The sequence below is a fragment of the Eutrigla gurnardus genome (genome assembly GCF_963514095.1).
Source record: "Eutrigla gurnardus genome assembly, chromosome: 1".
NCBI classification, from domain to species: domain Eukaryota; kingdom Metazoa; phylum Chordata; class Actinopteri; order Perciformes; family Triglidae; genus Eutrigla; species Eutrigla gurnardus.
In genome coordinates, this window is record NC_139915.1 from 16,114,566 (window position 1) to 16,120,614 (window position 6,049).

The window sequence follows — 6,049 nt, forward strand, 5'->3', positions numbered from 1 at the left end:
ACATCACCAATTCCATAAAATCAGGCAATTTTACACAGTACTACACAGTAGTCCTGCATGGTAGGTCTGAACAAAGGAAGGAAGGTCACAATTCAAAACTGTTCTGCAACATAATAAAATAAGTGAAACTCCATCATGGTTGTGTGCTTAAATTGTGGCTTTAATTTATTAAAGTGCTTTGCTGCGAACTGTAACAATGTTTAACACAAACAAACCTGGGATAGTATGTGAAGCATTGTTATGACAGCATTGCTAAATCATAGAACACATGTAGAACCTAATATGAAGTAATATAAAAATATAACGGTCATGTGCACAATGAACATTAAGGGACAAATGGTGAGTACCCACTGTAATTCAATGAAAATGCATTTGTAAACCGTTCAGTTTTGGGATTAATTAATCCTAACTGAAAAATCCCAAAGCAAAAGAAAGAAGAGACTTTGGAGAAAATCTTGGAGACAGCGTGACCATGGACTTTATATGCTACTGCGTGAGCTGGAGGTGAGTTACTTTCAAATGTAAGGTCCTAATTGATATACAGACGGTTACTAAAAGACAGACAGACAAGCAAAACACTAGACACATGGATGTATTATAGATCCATGTATATGCAGCACAATTTGTCTACACACAAGTAAAATTATTGTAATAATAATAATAATAATAATAGGATTTTGTGTAGTCGTCATGGGGGGAACGCCGACCGTTATATTCATTCATTTCGTTTGTTTCAATTATAGTAAAGGAATAAGATGAAAAGGAATAGGTTGCCTATAATTGTTTGTTTGTACTATGTTGACAGATGACTGACAGAGCAGGTTTCAGGGACCTGCTTCGAATGAATGCAGAGGAATTTGAGTACATTCTCAATAAAGTGGCCCCCATGATCACCAAGCAAGACACCAGATGGAGATTAGCCATCACTGCCAAGGAGAGACTGGCTTTAACACTCCGATACTTAGCAACAGGTTTGTAACTTGGGCATGAAGCTGTTGTGTAGGCTTACGTTTACTGTTACTTAAAGAAAGTCAATGTTATAATATTTTCTGTCTTTCTTTCTTTCCCTTTAGGAGAATCGTTTGCGTCTCTGAGTTACCAGTTCAGGGTTGGTGAGTCCACTATCTCCATGATTGTGATCGAAACATGTGAAGCCCTGCACCAGACACTAAAAGATGAATATCTGAAGGTAAGCCTGTTTATCTATATATGTATGTGTTGTATCTGTAGTCGTTAACTGTTATATTTATACTAGTGCATTACAATCACGGTATCTAACTGAGAATGTGTTACGTTTTTTTTAATTAAAAGGACTACTGCAATTATTAATATTACTATTGTTAGACCTACTACTACTGCTACCTATGATACTGCTACTACTAGTTACTGTTGATATCTTGGCACTCATGCAAACAAAACTTGTTATTTCAGACACCCACTACAGAACAGGAGTGGTTGGACATCGCCAAAGACTTCCATCATAAGTGGTAATTTAACCACTGCCTTGGTGCAATAGATGGAAAATACATCAACATATTGCCCCCAGCTCACAGTGGAAGCACCTTCAGAAATTACAAAGGACGATTCTCTGTACAGATGATGGCTGTCGTCGATGCCAGATACAGGTTCAGCTACATCAGTGTGGGAGCACAGGGCAGAGCATCAGATGCAGGAGTGTTTGCAGAGTCTGATTTCAAGCAAGCACTTGACAGGGCAGGATTTGTGAAAAAATAAACATTCACTTTAAGTCTTTTAATGCTAATGGGTGATGAAGCGTTCAAAACCAAAAAGAACGAGACCACACACATATCTCCCCATTGCCTTGAACAGGCTGTGTGCTGCATGATGTACTGCAATTCGTGGTCCGAATTTCCCGCGCAGTCCGGCGGACGTGACGTCAAATGACGCTGAATGCGCGTACTCGACGGCTTGGAGACCGGAAAAAGACAAGCGCGGTGGATTCAAGTACTCTATGTGTAGTAATGGACTCTGCTTCGGCCGGAAAATGACCCACCACCACACAAAGTCCACTAAAAAGTAATACCAAGAAGAAAACGAAGGTTTTATCAGCGGAGTTATGACCAAAGCCGGGCTGGCACCCAGATAAACATTGGATATGCGTTCGACTCATGGAGGCTGCTTCAATTTGAACTCGGACTGAAAACAGATGCTGACATGGCTAATTTCCTAGTAACCAGGTAAGAATACATTACAGGTCATGTTTACGGCTTGATTTGAAAATCTTATGAGATCACCGAGGACTCGGAATGAGCTAAAGTGCAAAGTAGCGTTAGCTGCTAACATGTAACTTAGTCCAACGCTGTGTAACACTGAATAATTACAGACTGCGCATTGTCCACGGTCCTTTAGTCTGAAACCGAATAGTTATAAATATGTCCCTTTATATATGGGACCGAAAGCCCAACTGTTATCCGGGAGGTGACGTTAGCAGCTGGCTGTAGCAACAGGCTAACGATTTGTTCGTGTCTGTGTAGTCATATTAGCCGCTAGCTACACACAGCGAGCCGGCTCCCCGGCTGCTTCATGAGTGTAGGAGATAAAGCTATCATACACACAGCACCGGCTCCCGTCTCGTTCCCGTCCCTGGGAAATACAGTATTTAGGGGGTACAGTAACGGTATTTACAGGCTGTGTGTTAGGGGCTATTGTGTTGACGTGTTGATGATACTGTTGTGATCTAGCTGAATAAAAGGCATTTAGAGCTAACCGTGAAGTGCACAATCGCATGTAAACAAGCTCAGAGAGAGAGCTTTTAGCATTTATTTTTTTTGACTTGTGTTGTACCTTCCACACAAGATTGCTCCAGACATTATACATTGCGTTGTATGTAAAGCAGAAGAAATTGTTTGTAAAAGTGAAGCGCACAATATTACCGAACGACTGAGACCCGTATTTTCATATTATTATTGTTGCAGGCAAATATTGTATGGCCATAGTTGTTCTGGCCAAAGAGAAAAGACACCAAGGTAGCAAAGTCACAGCCAGCTTGCTGACTCCGACTGTAACTTTTTAAAATATTGCTGTTTTCCAGCTACCAGAAGAAGCAAACTCCTGAAGCAGCTACTCAGGGAAGTAAGGAGATGAGAACATCAACACCCAGCAAGCGGACAGCTGCTAAAATCTCTCATCGATTATCACCAATCGAACCAGTGTCTGAGGGGTTAGTATGTTTTCAGGAATTTCAATCTTTTCAGAATATAGACAAAACATTGAAAAATATTATAATATAAAATAACATGAAGTGCTGACATGTATTTAGCCACACTTCCCAACTACACACACACACACCACTGATTACACTGGTGACATTATCTTGACAGGGAAGATATTCTAATGGCTGGAGTTGGAGCATTGGTATGTGTTCTAATGCTACTGTTCTCTTCTCTCCATAAAGGCCTCAGCTACATGATCCAGAGATGTGAGCAAGAGAAGAGAGAAGACAAGACCGTCTTGTTTACCAGACATTTATTTTATTATAAACATATAAAAAATAAATACAAAATAAAACTATGTACATACTGCAAATTTGAAAAATACTTTGTTTTTCTGTAAACTTTGAAAATAAATATAAAAATATAGAATGTACATAAATGGTTTTTATTTTTGGATGAAATCTTTGGCTGAAAAATGTTATTTTTTGAGGTATTGTAGAAATTGTCAGTCCGGCACCCTAAATGGAGCTTCCTTGTAACCTGTGTAATTCGCAAAAGGGTCAGGCTCCAGATGGGCACTCCTGCTCAGACACTGGTCCGGAGCCTGCCGACAGCACAAGTTCTCCATTTGGGTTGGCATGCGTCGGCAGTTCAGGCAGGTGCACCAAGCAGGCTGCCCTCCATCTGGAACATGTCTGCCACTCCTTCCAGAGTCAATTCCAAATCCTGAAACAAAAACATTGAGAACAATAATAATAAGAATAACTTTAGTAATCCTCAAAGGGATGTTATGATTTTATTTGATGTTATTTTTATTCTGATTCAACTTAGTATAATACCAGTTATGACATATTGACATTTCTGTTTTTCTTGTATTTACTTTGTTTTCATCAGTGCTATTCATACCATTTATATTGTCTTATAATGGAAATGGTTTCACAAATTATCTCAGTGACACTGGCACATAACACTTGGCTTGAGACATTGAATCATACTACTGCTGTTACATGATAATGACTGTACACTTATGTCAGCTTGCTAGCAAGCTTTATCCAATGTTATAAATATTAGCTATGTTGGTAACTACCACAGTCAGAAATTAGCTGCAGCCACAAAGCCAAATGCTCTTCAAATACCATAACGTTGGTGGCAGGCACATTAGCTTCACTCACCAGTCACAAAACAATGGTTATCGCTAGCTCGTTATTCACCGTGGCTGGTGAAGTTTGAACTTTAGTAACCATTTGGCCAGTGTAAGGTAAACGTACTTTACATTACAACTGTCATTTTGCTGAATGAATGCGCCAATGTTGTCAAAGAAACATCCTAAAGTTACACTAAAATAAACACTTGTTTACTTACCTCGTCGCTTGACATGATGCTGTTCGCAGATGTATGCTACCAACGTAGTTCCGCGGAGGCATGTGCGGATATGAGAGGCCGTTTAGGAAATAATTCATATTTGCTCTCATATGTTACATCATTCTCTCTTACAAACACTACTATAGTCACGCACACTTACTATCATACTCTCTCACAAACACTACTATAGTCACACACACATACTATCATACTCTCTCACAAACACTACTATAGTCACACACACTTACTATCATACTCTCTCACAAACACTACTATAGTCACACACACTATCATGCTCTCTCACAAACACTACTATAGTCACACACACTTACTACTATAGTCACACACATACTATCATACTCTCTCACACGCTATTATGGATGGAACAACATAATAGTGAATGTATGAGAGAATAATATGTGATGTGTGTGAGTATAGTAGTATGTGTGAGAGAGTTTGACTGAAATGGAAGTCAACTTGAATTTCCAGTTTCTGATTGGCTCATCACGGGTGTAGGTACCGGATGTGTCTCTCCAGCGGGATCTCAAGGACAATGTCCCGCCTCCTCTAAGATGACCAATTTGCATGGATGTATACAGTCTATGATGTTAACATGTGGAAATGGTCGACCGGGACCGTGTCAATGAGGCAATTGGACTTTTAAATAACATTTTAACCCGTTCCGATGTGATAACCACAATGTCGGAAATTTCGAACCGTAATCAACAGCCCTCACGTAGCGCGGTCGATGTGGAAATGCGGCGGACTGAATGGACTTAACTAGCGGCTCTAATGATAGGCCTAAACAGGAGGGCAGCAGCGTTTATTATAAGGGGAAATCCTCGCGGCTGGTTTGGTTCATCAACGTTCTGTTTCCCCCCGTCGCCATGGCAAGGCGTCCCCCGCACCGACCCCCCTTAGCTGCGCGAGTTTGACAGTGCGTGCGCGTATGTCAAAACCAAAACACCAAGGAAGGCTGAGGAATAGTCACCCACTTATATTATTAATAATAATAATAATAAAGAGCAAAGTGTCCGGCCCGTGCGGACCCAGTGACACTATGCAATAACCTGCTGAAATAAAGAGTTCTGTAAAGTTGGAAATATATTCACAGATTCGGGATCAATAAATCTGAAGAGAAACGTTTTCAAACACAAATGATGCCTCTTCCCCACCGTAATATCATAGACTACGAGCTACAAGGACCAAAACACAGATTTTTTATATAAATAAGCCGTCCGGTCTGGACGGAGAACATTGATATCTATGCGCAGCCGGGCGAGTGCGTAGGGACCGTCTGCAAATTACAAGACAAAAGTAACGCTGCAAACAAAAATCATTAACTCCACTGTTATACAATATTTTTTTCTCTTGTGCACCACTTGCTATAGTGCTGTTGTTTTTTGTTGTTGATCAAAATATTCTCCAGGGGCATTCAAATAAATAAATCGTTGATATTGGATTTATTTTCTTTCAAGCGTACATTTTTATCTGTCCCTCAACACAGGCTATGA

At 40.1% G+C, this 6,049-nt stretch overlaps 1 long non-coding RNA gene across 1 annotated transcript; it reads left to right on the plus strand.

Annotated features, from left to right (window-relative positions):
• Positions 1-2,165: 2,165 nt before the first annotated feature.
• LOC311014085 lies at positions 2,166-3,600 on the plus strand. Its single transcript, XR_014597223.1, has 3 exons — positions 2,166-2,198; positions 3,053-3,181; positions 3,416-3,600. It is a non-coding gene; the product is annotated as an uncharacterized lncRNA (long non-coding RNA).
• The last annotated feature ends 2,449 nt before the right edge of the window (positions 3,601-6,049 follow it).